The 26,464-nt window shown below is 39.5% G+C and overlaps 1 protein-coding gene across 1 annotated transcript in view; it reads left to right on the top strand.

The window, feature by feature from the left end:
* Window positions 1-4,603: 4,603 nt before the first annotated feature.
* The window catches only part of ZFHX4 (zinc finger homeobox 4), a 184,631-nt gene continuing 162,770 nt past the window's right edge, over window positions 4,604-26,464 (top strand). Inside the window, exon 1 of the mRNA XM_030304339.1 lies at window positions 4,604-4,923. The gene's annotated coding sequence lies outside the window, so the exon portion shown is untranslated. The remainder of the gene's footprint in view (window positions 4,924-26,464) is intronic.

Raw genomic sequence — 26,464 nt, 5'->3', positions numbered from 1 at the left:
CAAAAAAAGACCACAAAGGAGATAAGAGCCAGGTTGGGGGAGGGGAGGGAATCATTGAACGACAGATTTTAACTGCCCACAAATGCTACACACACACACACACACACACACACACACACACACACACACACTTAAAATGTCTTTCCTTTATGAATTTCATTTCATCTACCTCACTCTCACCATCTAAGACAGTGTCCATTCTGGATGTTAGGTCATATTTTACCCCCCCCCCCCGTGAGTTCTCAAGAAAACTATACTTTTTTTTTTAATAGTAATGACATTTGGCACTCTTCCACATTATTTCTTGAATTATTTCACTGTAAATATGTTTGTGACACCTTCCCAAATAAGCCCTTCACTTTCCCATTCACTGACAAACTTCACGTCTCGCTTTTACACGCATACACACACACACACACACACACACAGAGCCCACCTCCCCACTCACAAAATGACAGACATTGGTATCAAGTTTAAGTGTGTTTGGAAAGGAGTTGCTGAGTTAAAAATGTTAGTTAACAGACTGCCTTTGTTAAATAGCCCCCGGGTGGAGAAGATCCAACAACAAAAAAAAAAAAAAAAAAAAGGAAGGAGGAGGGGGGCTGAGGATCTGAAAGTGTCTGTGGTGATATAAAGGGTTCCTAACACTGAAATCTTGTAATACCTCGTTTCAAACTGAGCTCATCTATAGACCCCGGATGCGCGGTCAAAAGACTGGGAACCTTTTCCCCTTGGGCTGGGGTTGGTCTAGAGCTGGCGGGACGTGAGGCAGAGGGAGGTGGGGTATTTGCTAGTGAGCTGCTGAGGGCAGGGCGGGGAGACCGGGGGACAGACAGCGGAAGACTCCTTAAAGAGGCTGTAAAGCCCAGAGTGTCCACGTTATAGATTTGCTTAATAAAACCCGCCAAGGAAAAGTCTGGAAGTGGAAATTACCTTTTGTCTCAGTATTAATTACTCCTTGCCTCCGCCACTCAACACCTAACCACCTGGTGTCCCTTTTGGGTTCTCCCCCAGCTCGGGGCTGGGCGTCAGGGTCCGAGCGCCCCGGAGTGGGCTCGGCTCGGCTGGGGTGGCCCTGGAGTGTGGGAGAGGGTGTAGGGAAAGTTCTGGGTACTGCAGGGAAACCTCTGCTCCTTTCACTTTGTAATAAAAAGTAGCCAAACGTTCCTGGAGGGCAGCGGCGGGTTCGCGCAGAGTTTAGGGACAGTGGAATGGGGCATGGGGGGGGGCAGGGTCAAAGGTTGACGGCAAGGGGTCCGCAGAGACCCGAGAGGAGCAGCTGGGTTTCCTGGAGCGAGGGGCGGAGGAGGAGGGCTCCAAGGGCCGCGGCGCAGCCCGGGCGAGCCGGGCCGATCGCGCCCTCGCCCCGGAGCAGCCCGCGGGCTGGGCTCGGGCTCGCCCGCCTCGCCGCGCCCCTGCCCGCGGCGCTGCGCTCCGCGCCTCTAGGCCCACCCCAAGCAGACCTGCCATCGCTTCTCCCCAGCTACCCTCCTCGCGCGGGCGCGCTCCGAGGCCGAGCCCTGGAGGAAACTCTTGACTCCTTGCTCGTCCCTCTCTGCCCCATCCCCTCAGCCCATTAACCCCCTACCCTCACCCCAGCTTCTCTTCTTAGGAAAGAGGTGAAAGAGGATGGGAAAGAGATGATTAAAAAGCACACACACACACACACACACACACACACACACACACACACACACACACACACACACACACACACACACAGCCTAGGAGGGGAATACTCGCTAGCAGAAGGGATTGCAAAAGTGGGCGCTCCTCTTACAAATCCTCCTTCCTTTTGTTTTCTTACTTAGAATTCAATAACTGCCCCCCCCCACCGAGGGGGGAGAGAGAGAGAGAGAGAGAGAGAGAGAGAGAGAGAGAGAGAAGAGAGATGTATTTTCCAAGAAAAGAGAGGGATAGGGACGTAGAGGAGAAATAGCCACCAAATTTTTAAAATGGTTTTCCTGATTTGACGCTTGGTGTTTTGACATTAATGACATTAATGTTATTGATGATGTTTCAGGGAGAAAAAGGCAAAAGAAATAAAGGAGAACTTGAAAACGAAATGATCATCATTTCCCTATTCTTCCATGCCAGAAATAGACCCCTTTCTTCACCTGAGCCTGAAACAGACTTATTGTTCTCAGGTGTTTCCTTCATCATACGCATTTACCCGTCTGAAATCGCAGGAAATGGTTTTTCCATCAGTGAGCTTGTACATGGAGCCCTCTCCCGCAAAGGGCTTGATCTTTTCTGATTTGAACCTGAAAGTCTCCCTGCCTTCATTTCCCCTCAGTCTTTTTAAAAGCCCCCACCCCCTTCCCCAACACACACCTCAAATAGTTTTTTAAAGCCAGAATTTTTGCTCTCTGGGGTGTTTTTCTGTAAACAGCAATGCTGCATAAACACCTCCTTCACTTGCAAGTTACAGAGAATTAAAATTTTACCACCGTGGCCATGTATATTTCCTAAAGCACATGGATAAACTCAACTGAGGTGCAATCAGCACGCCAATGATACAGTTACTATGCAAAGGTAAGACTGTAAACAAAGTAACTTGAAAATCTTAGAAAGCCATACACTTTGAGCAGATTTCTTCCCTAGTAAGTTTAAAATAGAATGCAGTCTTTGGAGAGGTAGATGATTTTCTTTCTGTTAGCGTTTAGTAGCCCTGGTTTATACTATACTAGTACATACATCGACTTCAGATTCCTAAGGTGGTGATTTGCTTTTTTTCTCTTAATAAAGACCATATCTAGGTTGTATTCTCTACTCCAAGCCTCTGGACTTTCATTGTAACCTTAGCCAGCTGTTGTAGGCATCTAGCTTTCCTGATTTGGGCCTAGGTCTGCTCTTTTGAGGACTATGCTTTTATCCTCCCAGGTGTCTTGTTTGGTTTTTAATGCCATTTGCATCAGTTGTAGGATTTTCCAAATGTTCCCTGATAACAGGAGGTTTCAGGCCCTGAAAGGTACATGTTTGCAGCCTCTGTTGTTCTTAGTGCTTCTGCGATAAACCTTCCTGTTGGTATTTGGTAGATCTGGTGCTTAAGGCCTAAGACAAGGTTTTGAAGCAGATCCTGGCGATCCAAAACTTCAAAGGCCTGTCAACTCAAAAGCAGCTAATGCCTCACCTGTCCAGGAACCTGGACATTGAAAGTATTTCCTGTTTTTAGCTTGTTTGGTTTGTTACTTTCACCTTTTCTAGAATTCCTATTTTTGAAATATTATATAGATAGTGTCTATTTGTGACCTGTGGTATAGCATTGTATCAAGATACAATCTGAGTAGCAAGGAACTATATATATATATATATATATATATATATATATATTCCATATTCAGATATTCAGTAGGGGGTATTTAAAAGTATGTCTATTCCTAGTTTTAGTTAATTATCTTTTAATGAAAGTGTCACTCATATTCACATCTGTAATATTGGAAAGAGATAATTAGATTTTCAAATGAGAATCAGCCACCTTAAATTTTGCACCAGAAAATACCAAGTATATTTCATTCTAATGAGATCTGTAGTGGGGTTTTAAAATTCATCATAATGTGCTTCAAGAAAGATAATTCAACAGACTTGCAAGATGAAAGGTTTTTTTCCCTAAGTCTTCTTAAAGCTATTACATTGAACTTATGCAATTCTGATAAAATATTCAAAAATATTACATAAAGGCTAGAATCAGATCCCCACTATCACCCCTGTACCCATCACTTATTCTCATTTGAAAGTTTACTTTGACTCAACTAACCGCTGCCATCTTCCATGCCCTGGGTTTTCTCTCCTGAGTGTGTAAGCGAAAGATACCAGCCTAAATAGGTGCCGGTGGATCCAGAGTGCAATCCTTCCTTTGAAATAGGCTGGGCCAAGCGGGGTGTGCACACTGCCAGGCACCCTTTATTTACATGCATCTGCATATTTGCTCAGGCCCCGTGTTTCGCCATTAAAATGCGTTCTTGTTCACAGCAGAATAAATGAAGCAGAGAAAAACTCTTCATTACTCTAACTTACATTTCTCCTTAAAGCTCCCTGGTAAACAAATCTCTGGTCCGATAGTAATTACTTTGACTCATTAAAATTAAAAAAAAATTTTTTTTTCAACTGGTTAAAGGGCATTGCTTTGGCGGTATTTGTGTTTTATTTTCTCTCCCTTTTTTGCTGAGAGAGAGAGAGGGAGGAGAGAGAGAGAGAGAGAGAGAGAGAGAGAGAGAGAGAGAGTGTGTGTGTGTGTGTGTGTGTGTGTGTGTGTGTGTGTCTAATGAAGTTTGGGAGTCGCGCGCGCAGGGGCGCGTGGGGTGCGAGCCCCGGAGGCCCCCATCCCCTGCCCTGTCCGCGGTCGCAGCGTCCCAGGCTCCCGCCGCAGCGCTCCGAGCCTTGGAAGCCGCTCGGCTCCCGGGCTGCTCCGAGTCCGGGCTGCGCGTCATTTGCAGTCTGGGGAATGTTGATCACCTCACTAATTACACCTCTCTCTCCCCCCCTCTCCCTCTCCCTCTCCCTCACTCTCCTCTCTCATTCCCAGAGTGCATATCGGGAATAGACACACAAAGACATGCGCACTCAACTTAATCAGCCATTTTTTTAAACAGGGCTAAAACGATAATAATTAGCAGAATAAAGACATATCGGATTTTCATTTCCTTTCCTCCTTTTCCCAACCCCTTCACAACCAAACAGCGAGACCGCGGTCGGCACATGCTTTAACTCCTCCCGGACCCCCGAGGACCGCTCCATGCCCCCCACTTTCTGCTTCAGCGTTTTTATTTTCACCCAATAAAGTTCGAGGATTATTTTTTTATTTTTTTTATTTTTTTTTAAATGAACCCTCTCGTTTTACTTGGATGTGATCAGCTGTAAGTAAAATAAAAGCAAAACAAAAAAGAGGCGAAGATCGAGTAGGAACTGCAGGGGAAATGGAAAGTAAGTTTTTTCTTTAACTTTTATTGAGTAGTTTGTGTTAAATTTAGGTCGAGTATCGATTATCTTTCCAGCCTGATCTTGCACAATCTTTGATATTTCGCTCCCTCTCTCTCCCTCTCCGCCTCTCTCCCTCTCTGCCCCTAGCTCGCTCGCTCTCGCTCGCTCTCGCACACATCCCCTCATCCCGACCATCTCTTCCGCTCTGCCCCCCTTTTCTATCTCTTTCCCCCTTTTTTTTGGCTCAAGGATTTGCTCCGCTGCAAGAGGGAGGGGGCACTGAGGGACCTGATTTTCCACTTTCTTTGGGGGGGGGGCTGCGTTTTTGGGATTTAACTTTTGGATTCAGTGGCGGATCATCCACGTTCGGCCGAGCAGTTTTCTCTCCTTTTTTTTTTTCTGTCTTTTCGGGTTCTGTCTCCACTGCGAGCCCGTGGCGTTCTCGTGGCGCGGGGAAGCTGTCAGCTCCGCAGCGGCGCGGGCACTGCCAGGGGTCCCCGGTCGCCCCGCGCCCCCGCAGCCCGGTCGGGATGGCCCTTTCTTCTCACTCATCCTCCCAAAGTTTGGACTTTGGGCGGCGGGGCTTGGAGTCCCTCTCCCCCCTACTCTGTCCCTGCTCTACCCGCCCCCCCCCCCCCTTATTCAGCTTCGTTCTTCTTCCTCCTCTTACCACCCCCACCCTTGCCTCTCTCAAGTTCCCCGAAGGGCGCTTAGCGCGCGGGACTGGCGGAGGACCCGGGGTCCGAACGCCTCGGGCAGGGGGGTCCAGGGGGCCGGGGCGCCAGCTGGGGCTGGGGCTGCAGGTAGACCCCCGCCGGCCGGCGCGGGCGGCGGGCACCGCCGAGGGCTGCTCGCGGCGGCGCGGGCGGCGCGGACTCGGGCGCTGGCGAAAGGGAGGCAGGTCCGTTAGGAGGCGGGAACGCCGGGCCTCGGGGCCAGGGACCCGGGAGGCGGCAGCAGCTCTCGCCCGGCGCTCTCGCTGCTGGGTGTGTGTTAGAACAGGGATCGATGCCAGCGGCTCGGGGTCAAGAATCTTTCCTTTCCTTTTGGCAAAGGGTGTGTGTGTGTGTGTGTGTGTGTGTGTGTGTGTGTGTATTGGGGGGCTGTGGCCGCTGTGAGAACTGATTTATTCCCTGGCCCCCCAAGGAGGTTCCATGTCTACAAACGAACTTCACCTTCTTCGCCTCTCTCCGCATCAAGTGCGCCTTCCGGCCGGGAGCAGCTAAGGGAAGAGGGGCTGGAATGCGTCGGGTCTCGCCTTCCTCCTACTTCTATTTCACACCCTCCTCCCCCCCCCCCCATTCTTTCTGCTCGTTTCTATTAGAAAAAAATAATAAAATTTCTCATGGAATTGTATAAAGTTTCGCTGCCGATGCCCAAGTTACTGAGGGTTACCCATCCTGTCCCCCTTCCCCCACGGAAGACAGTGCACTGGTTTGTATTTCTTTTGTTACCTGTGATCCGGGCGGGGGGCTCCTTTCGCGGCTCGGGCTGGGGTCCGGCCCGGAGAGGAGGCTCCGGTGGGCGCCTTTGGCCGTGACTCCTCACTTCCGCGCGGTTCTGCTGAGATCTTAGCTACCGTTCGGTGAGACACTCTCCTTGTAGGTACCAAAGGTTCAGATCGCAAACACGGACCCCCCCCCACCCCGACCCCTACACACACATACATACACACTCACACTCAACACGTACTCACAGACACACACGTTCTCCCTACTCCCCCCCCACCTCCAGCCCCCACCTTGCCTTTCCCCTCCCCCCTTCCAAAAAAAGCACATACACAACAACAACACCCCCCCCCAAACCAAACAAAAACCCAAAGACAAGTTCACTGGCGGAAGATGGTGGATTGACACTGACTCAGACAGAGGCAGGTTCACCAGGAAATCTGGCGGTCCCGATTTCTGACAGTTGCATTTCCTCTCCTTGAGTCCTTCCCCCCCCCCCTTTTTAATAACTCTGTTCCATGTTTAATCAAGGATCATGTAGATGGCAAAAGGAGAGACAGAGAGAGAGGAGAGAGAGGAGAGAGGAAAAGAGAGGAGAGAGAGACAAGAGACAGAAGGAGGGTTCTTTTTTTTTTTTTTTTTTTTTTTTTTTTTTTTTTTTTTTTTTTTTTTTATTGTGTTCTCCTGGATTTTCAGTGGCTTGATCCCTATAAACGTGGAGTGGTTAAAGCTCATATGTAGTATTATATTTTTAGTTGGGTGGATGGATGGAAGAGTCAGGGAGAGGCTGCGGCTGCCGCTGCCTTTTCGGGTGTTGCTTAGATTAAGGCTGAGACTTGGCTGCGATTGGGACGCGACAGTGACACGGGCATCGATCGCTTCCATTGAGAGCAATGCAAAAACACAGCCCGGGTATGTAACACTCTCGGTGCCATCAACATTTGTTTTACTTTATATTTACTGGCAAAACTGACAGAGCAAGCTCAGACTTTCTTTCTTTCTTTCTTTTTTCCCCTCTTTTCTCTTTTCTAACTGAAGAATAAAAACCAGTTGTGCATAGAAGTTGTTGGAAATGATGGTTTAAATACAACAGAAAGGAGATATTTGGAATTATTTCACCACCTCTGTGACTGATTGTGTTTTACAGTTTTTCTTCTCCACAGAGGAGCATATTACAGAAAATGAAGGTTTTCTTTTTTCCTTCCTGGTCTTAAAAAGAGAAAATCCTTAAGGGAATATTTGATAGTTTTCAACGTTTGCGGTTTCAATCAGCAGGAAGGCACACAAAAATAAAAGATGGCTAGCCAGCTGTTTTAACCTCTTGCACCTGGCTTCAGTGTGGGGATCATAAGGTTTATATAGTTATTTTTTAATGGTTTTAATATTTATGGCATAAACTGAGGCGAGAGCATCACTGTGTATTTATTCAATAGCTGGCTGCTTTTGGATTAAAAAAAGTAAAGTCATATTTGAGTGTTTTCATTTTTATGGCAATGAAGATAGAGCCAATGAAATATGGGGGAAATACCATAAATCTGAAAAGTGAAATGTACCTAAGGAACAAAGAAAGGTCAGGTAAACCAGCTGTGTAAGTCAAAGCAATAGCACCAACTGTGGGGTTAGACAGGGAGACTGGGCTCTGGGTCTAGGAAGTGAAAGTTGCCACTAAAAGTTAAAAATGAAGGAAGCATGTTCAGCTCTATTGTACTCTTTCGCAGTTTTTAGTAGATGAGCCCAAATCTGTTCATTAATTTTGAGCTAGTTGGATTATTTTTAAAGATGCTGCACCAGCAAAGGAAAGCATAAAGGATGCTGAGAAAATCGCTGTTTAATATTGCAGAATGTACTGCTTTCATTCTGACCATGAGCCTAAATTTACACAATGAAATTTGATTATCTCTAATAACAATATTAGATCCTCCACTGGATGGATGAGAATTGGGGTGGTTTTGTTGATTGCAAGGGTTTAATGTTGCATTTCAGAATCTGATGTGGTTTGGCCTCCCTTCCATTAACTGGAAAACCCCTGAGGTTTTACAATTATTTCTTAAAGATAATACATTTAAGATTGCATTGGTAGGCTGAAGAAAAGTCATAAAGGCAAGAAGGGAAGCCCTTAATAACTCTTGAGATTCAGACATGTTCAGCAGTTAGATTGGCTCTGACTTCACCAAGGGTCGACAATGTGTCATTTCCACGAAGCCAAATTGCCCTCTGCCTATATGATATTAATGTGCAAATCAATATTTCAGGGATTAAATTTCCCTTCTTCATTTTTTATGGTTTCTACCTCAATAAGTCTCAAGTCTATTAGAAGAGGCTGGATGATTTAAAATCTTTCACTGCAGAATGGCTTGTCGTAGTCTTGTTTCACAGACCATTTTAGGATTTTCGTTATAAAGACTAAGGGCATCCTAAGGAAGTTGTGTGGTAGTATAAAGGCATGCTCAATAGCATAAAGCCCTTGTTCGATTAGTAGCTAAGAGGTATTGGAAATATAATATATATGTTTATGCAACACACACACACATTCTGCTGCTTTAAAAATATTATGTTAATCACCTATTGATTTATTTCAAAATCAATTGAAGTTCCTTTCTTATTAGTGATTTGTTCAGCATTCTTGAGGACTGTGTTAATTTCCTTAAGGAGTATGCATGAATTGGCTTGGTGTGAAAGTATTTGGGAGGGATTTTCACTTAGCAGTATTTTCCTAAGAAATATTTCCAGAAACCACTGTTTGTAAGAGTAATAATCAAGTGTTGTCATCTGCATACATTGTTGTCATAGCTATCATTGCATTTTGTGGCTGAATGATTTAGCTGATAACTGTTAAAGGAGGCCTTCTCCAGTTCATTGTACATTTATTTCCAGTACTTAGTGGGCACAATGTTTCTTTTAACCCTCTTGGAGAAACACATTTGTAAAAGAAAATATGAGATTTGATTGGAAATAATACAAAGCAGAAATTTGGGAGGTCAAAAAAAAAAAGATTGTGACTTTATCACATAATCTTGGGAAGGCCTACTGTCTATCATTTGGTGGTGGTTTATAGTCTAAAACCATCTGGACCAAGTTCCGCACAGCTGCACGAATTTCATATGTGATAGAACATTTTTTCCATTCAGTGTGAAATGTTCCTTCCTAAAAAACGTACACCAGACTCGCTTAATTTAGTCTGTTAAAAGAAATGCACATGAAAAAGGACAAAAGGCTCTTTAATCTCTGCAAGCTGTTTGTTTTTCTTCAAGATTCCTGTCTGTTTGGGTTTGAAAAGTCATGTTTATTGAGGGGATGATTCTGAGGTGTGACATTAAAATAATATATGATTTTTGGACTGGTGGCCACGCTCCTGCTTAATTTGCAGAACTACTTTTTATGCCTGTCAAAACATAGAGTTAATCTATCCTTATTTACAATTAATCTCAATAAAATTAATCTTAACTATGCTTTATTCAGTGGCTTAAAATATCTAATTATATTCAATTAACTGCTGTCATAGTAATTAACATTGCTTAATTGCCTCTGCATATATTTATGTAAAGCTCATTAGGTGCTGATGCTCCCTTTTCCTTTTCTACTTGCCATTTTTGCTGTTGTCAAACCATTTTCATCTCCCAAGGTTCCACAATGTCAGTGAGAGCAAATTCTTAACATTTTCTTGAAATGGATGTTATTGCTTTTCTATGAGAAGATACTCGTTATAAGTCTTTAAAGACTAATCCACTCCCCCTTTTCCCTCATTTCTGGTCCCTACCACACTCACAAAATATTTTCTGTCATTGTTGCTAGAAATATGAGAAGCCAGGTTAAGCTTTGTGTTTATAAATGAGGAGTCTTTCTGTGTCTGCCTAGGGGCTGTACCCACAGGCAGAGTTTCTATCCTCTCAGACCATTCTAAGGGTTAAAGACTTGGCCAAGGTTCAAACTGAAAAGCGCCCAGGGAAAGTGCATGTGAATATGTACAAGTTTCATGTAATTAGTGCTTAATTATATTAACATATGCAAATTGTCAACTTAGGAGCTTGTTGAGCTGGCAAAGATCAGCTAGGCACAATTGCTGTATTGTTCTGAAACAATAATGGATTTCAAGTTGGATTGTGGAAACACATAACTAGCTATCTAATTTAACTCATACCATGGTGAAATTTCATTAGTCTCCATGGAGACTGGTTTAATTGTGCTGACTAATGTTCTGGGCTGCAGAATGTCCTAAAAAGAAAGCGTTGTTTGCCTAATCCACCTTACAATGACACTTGTTTGTACATGTTTCCCTTGTGTGAGAATTTGCATATGCAAATAAATAGTTTCTCTGCCCCATTTGTCATGGCTGTTCATTACCCATGAAGAGGACATTGTTACCAGGCTGTTACTGAGTCTCCCAAGACAGGATAGTGTCAACCAGTCCAGCTACATTCTTTCATAATTTGTTTCTGATTAATAGACCAGAGTGAGTCTCAGTCTCTTTGGGCATCTGCAAAGGGAAGGTCAGTTCTGTCACAGAAAAGAGTTTCTACAGTATGCTGGGGGACTTTTTCTTCTTCCGATCATTCTCCTTTTCTCCATTCATTGGTTAACACAGTCATATTTAAAATAACGTATTCTTGTCCTAAGAATGCCTCTACTCATAATCTCTAGTTTCCTAAAGCAAAAAGATAGGAAAAGAAAGGAGATTCTGTTATTGGAATATTAATCCTGTTTTTGACAGAAAGGTAAACTGATATAATTGCTTTTCAGTTGAAGGAATGGGGGTTTATACAAGTGTGAAAGCATCGGAAAAGGATTAGCATTTTTTTGCATAATGAAAAGCTCTGTTGAATAGGGTTCTGAATGGCTGACTGAATGACTGAGATGAAAGAAGATGAAAATGCTGGCCCCTCTTTCTTTCTGCCTATGCTCTGCTCTCTCTAAAGTTATGTTTGTCCAGGACTTGAGAAAACAAGCAGGGGCTCAGATTTCAGCAACTTATAAGGTGCCCTGTGTTCTCATCGTCACTGGGAAGTACTATGTATGACAATTGTGCAGCTAGAGGATGATCAACAGGGGTTTGTATGTAGCAGAGTTTTCAGAAACATGCGAGCCTCGCCAAATATTGACTATTGGGCGTCACGAATTCCCAGCACTTTGCTGTCGAAAACAGTTACTTCAGAGGTGGCCACGAGAGTGGTGTGGATATTTAATTTATGTTGATGGACTATATGGTGTTCCTCCACCACCCCCGTAGGCTATAAATAGCTCTCAATAGGTAGAATGCTTCGTTTGGGAAAGAGCTGTGTGTCCTCACTTGTGGCAATGTTAAGTGTTTTAAGTGGCCCGTCAGCTCTTGTGGTTGGGAGGGGTTCGTCGACCAGGATACAGAGTTATTTTCTGAGGATTTCATTCATCTTCCTGTTGCCTTGTAGGTATATGGTGCATTTCATTTTGAGCTAAGTCCTTCATAAAGTGTCTAAGTATTGTATGTTCGTTCTCGGAGACGTTTGCAGTAAGGTTTTCTCTTGTCACTAGTTAGAGTTGTAACTGGTTATCAGTTGACAACATGGTCAGGGCTCCCTCTTAATGATGTTTCTTCAACCATAATTAGGGCAGTTAAAATACTGTAAGTGTTGAGACACCTTCAAAGGTGGGAATTGATTCTTTTGTACATATGTAAAACAAATTCAGTGGGGATAATTATTTATAGGTATACATTTTAAACATGCTCTTTCTGGTTTGGGGGTCACCACAGATGAGCCATGGAAAGCTGCCCCAGAGCAGGACTGAAAGATTCCACCAGAGGTTAACCTAACTTGTTTTCTTCCCAGAGTGTAGAAGGTCTGTCGGCCTCATCACACTTTAGCAGTTCAGTTGCTGAGGTACTATTAAGATGGTTACATGGAAACTTGGGAAATCAGAAGTGTTTTCACGTAAATTAAAGGATAAGGGTTGCCTCTTGAGTACAGAATATTGTAAAGGAAAAGTGTTTGATCTTTGTTATATAAAGTCACCAAAATTCTTTACTAGAGTCCTTTTAAAAATTTGTCAAGAAATTCTGGATTGTTTCAGAAACTTTTATGGTTAACTTTATGATATGCTTGCAAAAAGTCTTAAAAGAACAAAAAAAATCCACATGGAGGCTATTTTACATGCAGAAGGGCTTATTAAGGTATTTCCATAAGAAAAATGTGTTAATTTAAAAAATAAATTCATTTATATTTTAAGACATTGTTAACCAAGCACCATGTGTTGTAACTGGCAGCTTTCCAGCCACCATGGAAGTGGATCACACATGGGTTAATAGTAGCTTATGTGATGTCTGCATTCTTAGGAAATGGGCAAAAGCCCAGGGTATTCTGATATCAAGATTTTAGGAATCAGACAGAAAGCAGAATATATGTTTATATGTGAACAGATGGACACATGTGAGAACTAAAAGCGCACAATTTCTCTTGGCACTTGTTTTCGTTATCCCTGATGATATAACCAAGATCTTAGTGCACTCACAGTCTTTGATGGCTAAGGACGAAATGGTCTTTTAATGAGGGCTCAATGGCATTATTTTCTTGCATAAGGATTGTGCCCCTGTGATCTTGCTGGATTTGATGTTCTGTTAATTCCCTAGTTTCAGAGGTTCACAAGTTGCCTTGAAAGTTTGATATGGTTTCACGTTTGACATACAATCCTCAGTCCAGGAATGGCTGCTCTCCACTCCCCTACTCTCTTAAAGGTTTGTGAGTGAAATAAAATATTTGCCATTTTGAGCTATTTTTGAATGTATGCACACAACTTAAAAACGGCTGACACTGAAGTCCTATTTGGCAAGCAACTTATCTCTGATATAATTAGCCACTTTAACATTCTGGAGATTGAAAAAATAAACAAACAACATTTAAGAATTGGGCAGCTTGACTTGGTTAATATGTCATAATGCCCTGATGGTCCAAGACAAGTCCCGAGTAGGTGTTTTAGTCATTCAGGTCAGGAGTTCACACACCAGCATCATGTATTTAGGTGACTGATCATTCCTCATGTTTGCTTGTCCTGGGGATACAACAGTGCACAGTTGATAATTTCTGAATGGTACGCGCTATAACACATACCTCTGACGACAGAGTTTATAGGTTCTATTGTGTTCTAGCTATAAAAACAGAAAGCATTCTGCAAGTATTTACTCAGTCCTAAATCATTTTAACCAGGGAAAATTGACTTTTCGGTTAAAATATGCATTTTATAACTGTCCATAAAATTCTTTTCCTTCACTGTAAAGAAGAAAGGAAATCCATAGCTTTAACAATGGTTAAAATACAAAAACATGTGAGCTGGTGTGTGCCACCTGGTTGTACTGTTAAGAACAAAACAAAACAAAACAAAACAAAATAAAACAAAACTTGGTAAGAAGGAAGTTTATGGAGAATCTTAAAATTCGCATGCTTGAAAGAGTAAATTGAAGAAGCCCAATCTTTTCCCAAAGTACCTTCATTAAACCTGAAAGGCTTTCTTAATGCGGATTCTCTAAAATACAGTTCTTAGTACTTTTTTCCATACAGTTAGGAATAGTGCAAGTAATACTTAAAATTTTATGAGCCTACTGCTCAATTGAGAACGAGTCATATCTTTGGTTTAGTATATACAAACTAGGAGTGTGTATAAAGACACGTACACACCCACCCACCCTCTTTCCATGTCGCTGTCTCTCTTTCCTTTTTAGATGTAGATGTATTCCTAAGGGTAGCCTGTGAAATTTTCTCTCTGTAGACTAAATTCCTTTCATTTTCTAAGAGCTGGCCAACATGACCACAACAGAAAATAACAGGTAGGTTTGTAAGGCAACTGGAAACTATCAAGATGCTAAAGCCTGAGAATACCCTAGAGTTATTCAGTTCAGCCAGCTCATTTTAAAATATGGGATATTGAATTCAGGAGAAATGATCATTGAATTACCAAGCAAGGTAGGAAAATGTCAGGACAAGAATTCAGATATACCAACTCTAGGACCAATGGTCACACAGCTATATTGGCTGCTTGGAAAAGGGTTTGTTATGTGACTGAATGGGTCTTGGAAATAGAGAAGAAAAGGAAAATGTGTGGTGCAGACAAATACAAGTACAAGTACACTCTGGATGGTATCTTATCACTGTGACTGTAAACATATTCTTGGGTTAATTAGGAGGTCAGACTTGAATGGTCCAGATGAGTTTATGATTCATAAGAGTACTGATGACCTCAGTGACTTAAAATGTATGCTTAATAATCATGAACATGGTGTTTTGAAGAATAAGATTTCTATTCTGTGTAGGGAAAGTAAATGAAGACAGGGCTGTGATATTTTAAAGACAGCATAGTGCAGAGAGAATGACAGTAAAAAACAGACATTCTTTTGATTCTGTTTACTTTGGATTCCTCTTTAAATGAGTTTATTTTGACTTAGGCTTTAGATGTTTGAACATCCACTCCGTTTTTGACCACTCAATGACCATTAGGAATTGTGTTAGAGCTACGAGACACCTGAATTAAATTCTTATAATGGATCGTCTTATCCAAATGATTTAACCTTTCTAAGCCTCAATGTCCTCATTTGTATCTCAGAGTTGTTGTAGAGATTACATAACATTAAAGTGTTGTGAACATCAAAATAAGTAAATGTGACAGGGCCCGATACCCTATGTTCCCTTTTTCTTTATTTTCAATAGCTGGTTTTGATGTAATACTCAACTGAACAGGATTTGATAAAGCAAGTCTACATAGGTCTTGTGAGTACAGATGCCCTCTCTCTTACAACAGATGCAAGTAGAAACTGGGAAACGGGTATACATAAAAGGTATATTCTTATCGACACATACCTAGATGACATCTAGGAGGACCGTCCTACACCTCTACCACTCCATCATCATGGGTTGTTTTGGTTTGGAGGGCTTTTAGACGTTTAATGCATTTCTGGGTCTTTTTCTAAGAAGCAAATTAGAACAGGAATCGTTTTTAAATAATTCAGACCTTAGTCTATCTACATGGACTCAAGATTCCAGACTGTCCATTATATGCAATAATAGACGATACCACAGTGTTTATTTCAGTCTTGTTGACCCAGCCTGTTTGAAAGCCTTTGAATTAGAGTATTTCCAAAAACTGGATTAGATGCCATAGAAATACCTTTCCATGTTTTTGGTATTTTGATATTTTGATACACAACGAAAGGAGTATAGATACTATGACATTGGCACCCTGTTGATCAAGATTCATACCCACTTAGAGAAGAGATCCAATTACTAATAATCCAGTAATACTGTACAAACCTTAAACCTTTCAATTTTCTTGAGGGATTTTATAGCCAACTTATGAGACTGCAGGCTTATCTGTTGTTGGAGGACATCACAATCCTTTATCTTTTTGTAATAATGCATTATTCATTAGAGGAGTACCCAGGTTCAAAGATGATAAGACTCATGACAAGGGTTAATAAATTTATAATACAATTTTTGGACTATCTAAAAACAAAAATCTATTTATATTATGGACTTTCTTTTTAAAATTCATAATAATTTCCCATTGTGATACATATAAGATACATTTAAAATTATTATTTGTATTGTTATGGGAAATGTAAGTGTACTTGGATCATAAGTTTTCAGTTTTGAGTTTGCTTTTTGCTTAATGTGTGTGGCTCAAAATCTTTGTTAAAATTTTTCTTAAAAACAAAATGTGTGCCTTGCCTGTATTCTGGTCATTTATAACTGGCCCTGGACTTGATAAGAAATACATTAATATAAAGCTAAGTCTTTATTGAGTACTGATAAGGAAATGATACATTTCACTGAAAGAAAAACAGTTAGCATCTCAGCATTTTTCATGATGCTTATTTAAGTGTTTCCTCCAAATAAATTTCAGCCTCCATGAGGGCAGCAACCATACCTGTTTAATCACTGTATTGTGGGGGACATTATTGGCAAATCCTTGGTGCTTAATAAAATGTCTGTTGAATGAATGAAAAAATGAATAATAGTTCATTAAAAATGTACACAGAAAGCTTCAGTTTACTATTCTACTGGAATCTGCCTCTCTTCTTGAGATCTTCTTGAAAAGAAATAAACAACCTTGAAAACATCTGGGTTTGTCTTGGAAAACTCCATAGGGAACACTATCTTCAGTGCAATCTGAATGGGTTTTTCTAGCAGAGCCACAGATTGTTGCAGTCAGAAGGGATGTAGCATAATCATCTTGTTTAACCCATAAGGAAACTGAAGCTCAGAGAAATTCCTGGGAAACATCACATAGTTACAGAGCCTCACTGATCAGATCTAATGTGTATGTGCCCTTCTGCAGATCATTTCGTATTTTTCACCTTAGTGGAATTAGCTGCTGCCATATGTAAAGAGTCTATAATATTAATGTGAGAATAATTTCTGTTATGTTGGAGATATTTTCATTTGTGGAATTTTTCCAAGCAAAGGAAGGCTTTTTAGCTGGTACAATTTCTGTGATGACCACAGCACAAGCTGACTGCTCTGGGATTTTAAAGTTAAGCTGCTTGAGATAGGACAAGAATTGCTTGAAAGGCGAAAACTTGCAGGAAAAATGGGGTGGGTCATTTAGTTCTTGAAATGAAGCAGGGTGCAGATTAGGAATCATTATGGTTTGCCAGAAGTCCCTGGTCATAGAAGCCTGTTTAAGTGCTCACTGTCAACAAGGAAATCATGGGCAGCACTTACAGTGGCTCACCTCTGATTTATTCATAAACCTCACACGAGCACTTGGCTTTGTTCTTGCTCTAGTAAGGGGGACTGATGCCAATAAGAACAGGAATAAAGAGCTCCTTGCATGGTCCAAGAGTGAATAGCACTTTACCTCAAAGCCTGACCTCCTTTCCTGAGGTCTGTTATGCTACAGTTGACTCTGATTGGCTGTGTGTTCTCAGATGAAATGAGAGAAGAGGTTATAACAAGTATCTACTCTGTAAACTCCATAGTATACATAACAAGAACTACATAACTGGAACTTGGGTTCTAACTTAACCTAAAGGTTGTGATATTTATGCTAAATGGAAAGGCTTCTTTTTCCCCTCTCCTTTGCAACTTGAAAAGTTTCACATTTAATAGTAGGTGGAAAAATACTGCTTCCTTCTAATTGAAGAATACAATGATCTTGGAGTGAAATGGGCTTTGACAATCCCTTTCCCCATTAAAATGAATTTAGAGAGATTTCATAACATGGGAAATTAAGGGTTCAAGAATAAAATACGTACTACACTGGGAGAAAAATAAAGACCTGGGCTTGCAGATTGATTAGCCATGTTTATCTGAGAAGCTTTATTTGTGCCAACTTACAAGTGACGCTGTGCTCCAGCCACCCATGTTGAAGAGAAGGGACCTTTAAGAGACGGTCAGCTGGCTGGTTTGCACTGGGGCAGAGGTTGAGTAGAGTTACTTAAATCCCCAGAGCGACATTTAGTTAATGCTAGTCTTTTTTTTCCCCCTCCCCTGATCCTGTCCACTTTGGCTACTCTTTTCTCCTTTTGATGAAGTTGGTCTCTTGCTACTTAAAGCGCATATATTTACACAAAAATTTCCTCAAATTTTCACAACACATTAACCCAGAAGAGCCATATTAGGAGATGGTGATGAGAGTTAATGATATATCTTTAGATAAAGCCATCCTCCCATGCAATCACATCAGAGTCATCAGCTCATTTGTCATGGCTGAAGTGAAAATGTCAGGACCAATGAGTGTATGAGTGCTGAAGGGGGCTAAAGGGCTTTTGGAGAGAGACATTTTTGTGCTGGGAGTCAGCCATGGCTTAGATTTAGCTCCAGGGAAATATTGGGATTAGCCAGCACTGTGTACAAATCCTTAGCATAACAGAATTAGTTGGGAAGCTGGAGAGGTGGGGTCATGAGTACGGGTGTATTTCTAGACTTATGCTCTAGGATGCAGGCCGGGAACTATGGAAAAGAGTGAGGTGACATAACCGTTATTTTAAGGGATGTGTTTCATTCAGGTTCATTGATTTCAGCAAGATTGAAGCCCTGGATTTGAAGGACATCAAGGAAAGACTTGCAATAACATACACTAAATATGTATATATGACTTTCGTTTTAAATTTGGCTGCACTAAAAAAAAATTGATCTTAACGTCTGAAAGCTTTTCGGGGAGATAATATTTGGGTACACAAAGATAAGATTCAGGCACAATGTACTTTTGAATAGTATTTTAAAGTCGAAGTTAATGCTTCATTTAAGTAACAGTAATTATGGTGAAATACTTGTTGCGTTGTTGAATTTACCCAAGACTAAGAAGCTAAACTTCCTTTACACAGACTTCATTCCGAAACTTTAATTGAAAAGTAACTTATTTTCTTTGGCTACAAAAGTTCTTATCTTTGATAGACCAATACTAGCAGATTTATTTCATTTTGAATCCAGTGAACTGTTCTCTTTCAGATAATGCACCCATACAACCTTTTCTTGTTTAATTCGATTGATTTACAGTGTTAAAGTGAAATAATCTGATACCTGTTTCCTGCCCTTTGAGTATTTGTCGTCAAAGAAGCTGATTAGTTTTTCCCCCAGCTCTTTAGCTGTTTTAAATGTATAATTATCATTGCATGTCATTTGATAGCTGCACTAATTGCTGCCAACTATTGTCTGTTTGCACTTAATGCTGAAACCTGATCAACATCCTGCTTTGGTTGATGTTTGGTGGTAAACTTTAATTAACTCTTATTGCATTGAAGAAGAGTTCAGGCTTGGTGCTAACTAATCATTTACCTTCATTATGTCCTGACAGCTCCACTTGTTCTTGGTCCTAATAGATACACCAGTCAGTAAATAAACCTGCAAACCTCATGCCTTATAGTTGCTCCACACTGGTATTTTGCTACCTAAAGTATAAGATAATTGGGCCCAGATAATTATTTAGTTAGTTTAGTATCTCTAGTTCTGCAGACACTAATCTTAATTGCCTCTTTCATGCTGGACAATTTCATTTTAATAGAAACTGTAGATTTGAGATAACATTATTCCTTCAACATGGTTCCTATGAACATGCATCTTTTGAATCAATACAATTAAGCTTGTCTCCTGTTGGAATTCTTGTCATTATTTTTCCTGAAATACTTTTCCTGTAATGATATTGAAGTTAAAGTAATCAGGTTACCAGCAGATCATGTAAAATTCAACTCAAAATTGCTGGCTGCTTGATTTTAATTTGTCTGACATCAAGTTTGTTTGAAAAGGGATAATATGTGGGTAAACCAAGGAGCTTATAATTATGGTTGACGTTTGTTTGTTTATAATGAAATCTAATTAAAGTTCATACATTTAAAACACAAAAGTTAATTACTGAATTGCTCACTTCACTTATGGACAGCAGTCAAATTAACTTTCAGGCCAAACACACACACACACACACACACGCACGCACGCACGCACACACACACACACACACACACACAAACAAACAAAGGGCTCTTCATAACAGAAATAAAATAACCAACTAATCTTAAGGATCAAACATAAATTTGCCAATATTTCATCCAGAAGAAAACTTGGCATTCCACTTATGTTCTCTAGTATGTTAGTCCTATGTGGTTTATAATATAAAGTGACTTAAAGTATTTACAAAGCGGTATAAAAAGAGACTTGTATTTTGTAGACTCTAGGAGTATTGTATAATAAGAGGTACTTGGTAGTGATTTTAAAATTTATGCATATAACTTTATTCATGAAAACTATTTTGAAATCATTGAAATCATTGCTCAGAGAATAAGAATGTTTGCTGGAATACCTGACCTGTAATTAGCTTTATAAAGATAATTATGGTAGGTTTTGCCTGCAAAGAATGACATTTTTTTTTAAAGTAAGAATGTACTCACTTTATTACACTTGCTGTTACATTTGTTATGAGATCATATTCTTGGGAATCATGAAATACAGATAATTATACAATTGTTTTTCTTTTAAGTACTTAAGTATCAGTAGTTCAATAATGCATTTTATATAATAGATAAAGAAGGAGAAAATACATGTACATGTTAGAATATACTATCTTCATATTGTACATGAGATAAATATATGTGTGGAATGTTTTTCACTAGTCTGGTAAATCTCTTTTTGAAGGCAAATATTCAATGGTTATATATACCTTCATAAAACAAATTATGGTAAGTTTTTTAAATGCTACTATGTGACAATTTAAAATCATTATCAAGTAAACAATCTTAGATTATGTGTAAGCCAGAGAGATTAGTCAATTACATTTTAAAGACTAGAAATATAAACAAAAAACATGGCAAAATGATTTATAATTTTCTAAAAATGATTGACACAGTCTATGTTTTTCCAAGGAAAACTAAAAGGACTCCCTGTTTAAGCTTTATATTTAGAAGTGGTATTTACTTGAACTTTCAGATATAGTAGGGATCAAGGGAGAGGAGTATGAGAAGGGAAAGTGATTCTGTCTATTATTGAGATGCTTTACAAAATTGAGTGTAATTTACATAACTGTTTAATATTTTCAGAAATTATATTTATATGTATACTAAGACAACGCACGCTTGATTTGTAGATTAACATTTATTTAGGGAAGAAAAATGAAAAGTATCATATAGTCATTTAACTCTAATCCTACTTTGCATATTTGAGAAAAAGGGAAGATGAATAATACTCAAGTAAGGCTGGGTAACTGGCACTCAGATGTACCTTTTTCTTCTATAAAGAAAGGGGGGAAAAGCTAGTATATTGTCATAGTATTGGCAAACAACAGCTTTCTAGTAATGCTTTAGCTGATTAGGACATCCTTACCCTTTAATGAAGCAATCACTACAAAGCCCCAATGTCAGCTGGAATACTAGCAAAACAGTATCAAAGAAAGAATCAGAAAGAGGCACTGAACATAATTACAGTTCATGTCCTTGTCTCACACCAATGCAAACTATTCCTTTTCAATTAGAAAGACTAAGAAAATTAGAAATCAACGAGATTGGTTGGAAGTACCAAAGTTTGTTTACAGAGGATAACTAAAGTATTGAGTCCATCTTGCTCACTGATTATGAAATTTTCCCGAAGCAAACAAATAAAATGAGTCATATAATAGTGTAATTTGGTTAAGGAGAGATTATTGATTTCTCTCTAAGGAAAGTAGCTGGAGTTTGATTAAAGTTGTGAAGAAAACTGAGTAAAATTCCTATTTCCTACAACTAAACAAATTAAGAACTGTTGGACTCATAGGCAAACTGTACCTTTTCTTTTTAGTTCTCCAACACATATGCTTAATAATAGGTAATTGTCATATAAAGTCCATGTAAGTTTAGAGATGTGAGAGGGAATGAGAGAAAATGAGGGGGGAGTAGAGGAGAGGAAGAGCTAGCATGGGAGGCAGAAGAACCGTAAGTGTCAATCACAAGGGTCCTGCTTGTAGAGTAGGAAATAAATCTGCATTGAACAGCTAATTTAGACTTTAATGAGGAAAATAAGGGGAAATGACTTAGTTGACTCGCACACTCAGGTTTGTTTTTGTAAACTCTCCCTCCTTAAAAATTTGCTTGTTTTAAATGCTTAATACATTTGGTTACATCCTTCTATTCAAACTTAATTACCTTCTCCCCTTTGTCGTGACATGGGTGGAAAGTTTTTGCCGTGTCAGAAGAGGTCGTCACACATTCTTTTGCAGTTCTCTTCATTAATTCCTTCTTGCAGAAGCATTTTCTCTCGTGCTGGGAAGGTAGAAGGGTGTAACAGAAGAGCCCTGAAACATCAGCAGGAAGCTCTAAGCTGGTTAATGCAGTATAATTGTCTGACATAGACTGGTCTTTGTTTGTGTGGTTCACTCCGAATCAGCTGTAATTAACTCCAGAGTGTTTCCAGATTGCCAGCAAAGAAAAATTACAGCTTTTCTGTTTTAAATTGTAAAGCTCACAAACATTAACTATGCAGATTGCTTTTACTTTGATATATTTCTATCCTGCAAGAAAAAAAAAAAAAGGCTCGTTCGGCTCCCCCCCAACACCTCAAAAAAATGTGCTTTTGTTAAGTTATTTGATTTAGTGTCTATTGAAACATAATGGCTCCTTAGTAGTTGGATTTGAAGTCTTTATACTTAATATTTCAATCCTTTGACATCGTCGTATTTGCCTTCCTTCTTGCTAACGTTTTTAATACTGCAATGGGAAACAAGTTATGTAATGTTGAATGAAATACTAAACATATACTAAAATAAGCAAATTGCAGAGAAAGCTGCCTAAAGAAAACCACCAGCGCCAAGGGAAAAGGCTGAGATCAAAGATGTATTCTGACGTAAATGGTGCTGCCACACAGGTACTTTACCTGTGTTTTGATATATATCAAAAGACAGACTAAGAGAAAAGGGCAAATTCACTACCTTCTTCTCCTGGTCAGGACACCACGCCCTTTTAAAAGCTTCTGTACAGTACTTTGTAATTATGAATTCCAACATGGGCAAAAATGAGGTAGCGGTGTGAGCTAATACACCCTAGTACACAAAAGATCTGTCAGCAACTGATGCAAAAAAAAAAAAAAAAAAAAAAAAAAAGTCCAGCCAAAAATCTTTTTTTTTCTTCCTTCTGAATTTAACAATAAGGAATTTAAGCCTCAATGTGGCTTTAGCAACCAAAGAAAAGAAGCTCTTGGTGTCTGCATAATACCACTTTGATGGATTTTTTTTCATCAGTTCTCTGTACGTGGCAACAAATAAACAAGTATAATTATACTTGTGAAGGTCTATTCATTGCTTTGTCAGGATTAGATATATGTGCCGTTTTCACACTGCGCCTCTCTTTTGTCTTTGCCTAACTCACTATGACATATTGATAGAGGATTTGGAATGGGGAAAAGGCCACAGCAGAGACAGTGATGACCTTTTGGAAACTTGATATAATTCAAGGATTTTTCTTTCTTTCTTTCTTTCTTTCTTTCTTTCTTTTCTTTTTCTTTTTCTTTTTCTTTTTTTTTTTTTTTTTTTTTTTAGGATTTGTAACTTGTTACCAAATTCACTTGTAAGTGGACAACTTTTAACCCGTTTAAAATGGAGTAAATAAAGACTCAAAGTCCTATGAGGTGGCTGAAGAGCGGAGGAGAATAAAAACAATAGACTAAGGGGCGCATTGGTCTTCTTTCCCAGCACTTAGCAGAGTGGCTAACCTAGCATTCCTTTCCCATTATTCTGTCCTCTTGATCAGATCACGTTCTTTTTAATCATTTCACAAGCACTGTCTCACTGGACCGTAGAGGAGGGCTGGGACAATCTCAATTAAAAAAAAAAAAAAGAAAGAGGTAAAACTGGCCTCTCTGATTTTGGGTTCTAATGGGAACTCTGCTTGCTGAATGCAAAGGAATTCTTCTATTGTTCCGAAAGCACCCCCTTTCATTAGCCAGGCTCCTTGTAGGTGGGTTTGGTCATTTAGCAGAGCTGAGTTTAGGCAGCAGTGACTGCAGGACGAAAGCAAGGCAGAACGAGCAATAAAAGTTCTTTTTCTGCATATTGTCCATTAGTTCCGAAAAAGGGATTTACATGATCAAAGTCACTGATCTTGTGAATTAGTGAGAATACCAAAAAATGTGTACACATATTCTAAGCAGACCAGCAGGTATGTATTGTTCTGAATTTAGCATTAAAATTATATTAGGTTTTCTATTTGGGATTTCTTGAGGACTTTGGTGATTTTTAAGGAATAGAATGCTTGGCAGTCGACAACAGAAATTGGTAAAGACTGAAAAGAAACCAGCTTAAATGGTGAAGCAGCTTTTATAGTGAGTTTACTTGTTACGCAGTCATTTTGAAATGAATTAGGTGGTTTAAGCTAAATGGTTGTCTTTGTGGTCTTTTTACTGGGACTTCTAAAACTTTAGTATAAATTTCCTACATGGGTCACATTGATCTAAGAAAGATCTTGTCTGACATTGAGGGCAATGAAATTACTTAGCATCATATTCAGTGTCACTGTATATACTAATCTAAATAACTTTTTAACTGTACAAACTAAAGTGATTCCATCAAAATATACTGGTGAACATTGCCATGGTCATAGTCAATAGCTGCAAATTTTAAAAATCAGGTAATATGTTATTCAGCTGTGTCAATCTAGATAGGTTTGCTATGGTTGCTTTTGGAATGAAATGTAAATTTGATTGCATAAAAGACTTATTATGTACTTGATTCAGTTTCTGATTAATGTGTAGCTTATTGAGAAGAAATTGATAGGCAGTTTCCTATAAAATTATGTGGGAGTATTGTAACAAAATGTGTCGTACTGCTTTGACCTGTGATGGATTCTTGAGGGTAGTTTTCATAATTTTTTTTTCACATAGCAATAATGTTGTTACATTTTTGAAAGTTACTTCTGGCTCTATTAAGATAAAATAAAAAGGCAGGATCTACTTTGTATAGAGGAATGTTGAGGTGATATGTTGCAGAGTTCATTCGGCAACTGGCCAAAATTCTGAACTACAGATTGTATACAACTCATTTGAAGTGCATTCAGCTAGTGTGTAATAGTCCTAGCAAGTGTTTCTGTAGGCTGAGATCCGTTGTAGGGCTACAGGTCAAACAGAAATAAAACAATTATAAAAATATAGCTTAGAAAATCCTTTACAACACCATAAAGTGGGAACTTTTCTTACTTTTGTAATCAAAGTGACTCTTCTTCCATATACCAGCCTAAGTTACCTTATTATAGGAAAAAAAAAAAAAACCCTCCCTGGGTTTTGGAACTTTTCATTTTAATCCAGGATCATTAATTCAGTATTATTTACCACTCTGCTTCCACTCCAACTCTCTAGTCTCTTCCTGACTTCCTCATTTCCTTCAGTCTAGCAGGGGATTATATTTTAGGCATTTTGGCTGCCTTCAGTATGTATACATTGTTTGTGCATACTTGGTAACTGCAAAGGTAAACATTAATATTTGTGGACTAATTAGAAAATTATTAGTTTTTCATGCTTATGGTTATCAGATTATTTCAGTGGGTTTTAAAAACTGCATGCATGCCATGAGGATAATTAACCTGGAGCTCATCAATGATTAAAATTACACACTAAGCTTTGTGGTGTGTGATTTGTGAGCAATTAGAGTGTCATTTTAACCATTGCAGATACCAAAACGAATTTTGATTTCATTTTTCATCTATGTAGATCTTTTGATGTATTTTAAACTGATCACTTCCTCTCTGATTTAGTAGACAAGGTTAAATTTGATTACAGTAAAGACAGTATTAAGAACTTATCCTTCATACTAACTATGCCAGTGACCTTCAGTGATGTCTTTCTTTTGTAAGAGCTTTTTAAAAGGATTTTCTAAAATACTTAGTAATATTGGTGAGCCCAGAGTTTTGTTTTCTTCTCAGATCTCTGCCACTATGAAGTCTGTGCAGTAGAATGTAGGAGGGTGAGGGGCATCCAGGGTAAGGCATGTCTGTCTCACACAATATAATATGTAATGTAATAGAGCAATGTCAACATTTCTTGTTTCAGAAATTGTCAGCACATGTGAAAGTTGGTACTTTTAAGTTCAGGGGCTGTTTGCTTTGAAGTTATGAGCCCCTTCAATGTTAAGATTTGAACGAAGATTGCCTACCTGTTTCATAAAATCAAGACAGTACCTATGTCATAGGCTGAAAATAAATACTAAAGTTTCAGACCACTCAACTGTTGTGTACAGTGCCATCATTCTGCAAATGGAGAGATCTGCAGGGACTCAGAGAAGCTTAAGCTGTAATCAAGCTGCTGTTACAGTAGCTGAGGGTTGCAGACATACACACACAGGAGGAAAATGCATTTTCACCAATATACGCCCAACTTTTCCCTGGTACCTTACCCTGCTGCCAGAAACTGATATGACCTTACAGAGTGCATCCTGTTCTCAACAAAGGGAATTTATGGTCTGAGATGCTGCCTGAAAAAAAAAAACAAAACAAAACCAAAAACTAAAAAATTTTTTTTTAAATGATTGAAGGATTTTCATCAGTAGTGCTTGCGTAGGATTTGTTAAGCCAGGGGAGATGTTGATTGAGGCAGTGGTTGAGAGATGGGCAACTCACCAGGATTGATAACATCAAACTGGTATTTGAGATGGTGTTCATTACGTATTGCAGTGAAAAAACTGAGTGAATGCGATTG

Source organism: Lynx canadensis, chromosome F2 (genome assembly GCF_007474595.2).
Source record: "Lynx canadensis isolate LIC74 chromosome F2, mLynCan4.pri.v2, whole genome shotgun sequence".
NCBI classification, from domain to species: domain Eukaryota; kingdom Metazoa; phylum Chordata; class Mammalia; order Carnivora; family Felidae; genus Lynx; species Lynx canadensis.
Note: the sequence above shows the minus strand (reverse complement) of the source record. Positions and strands in the feature narration are given on the sequence as shown.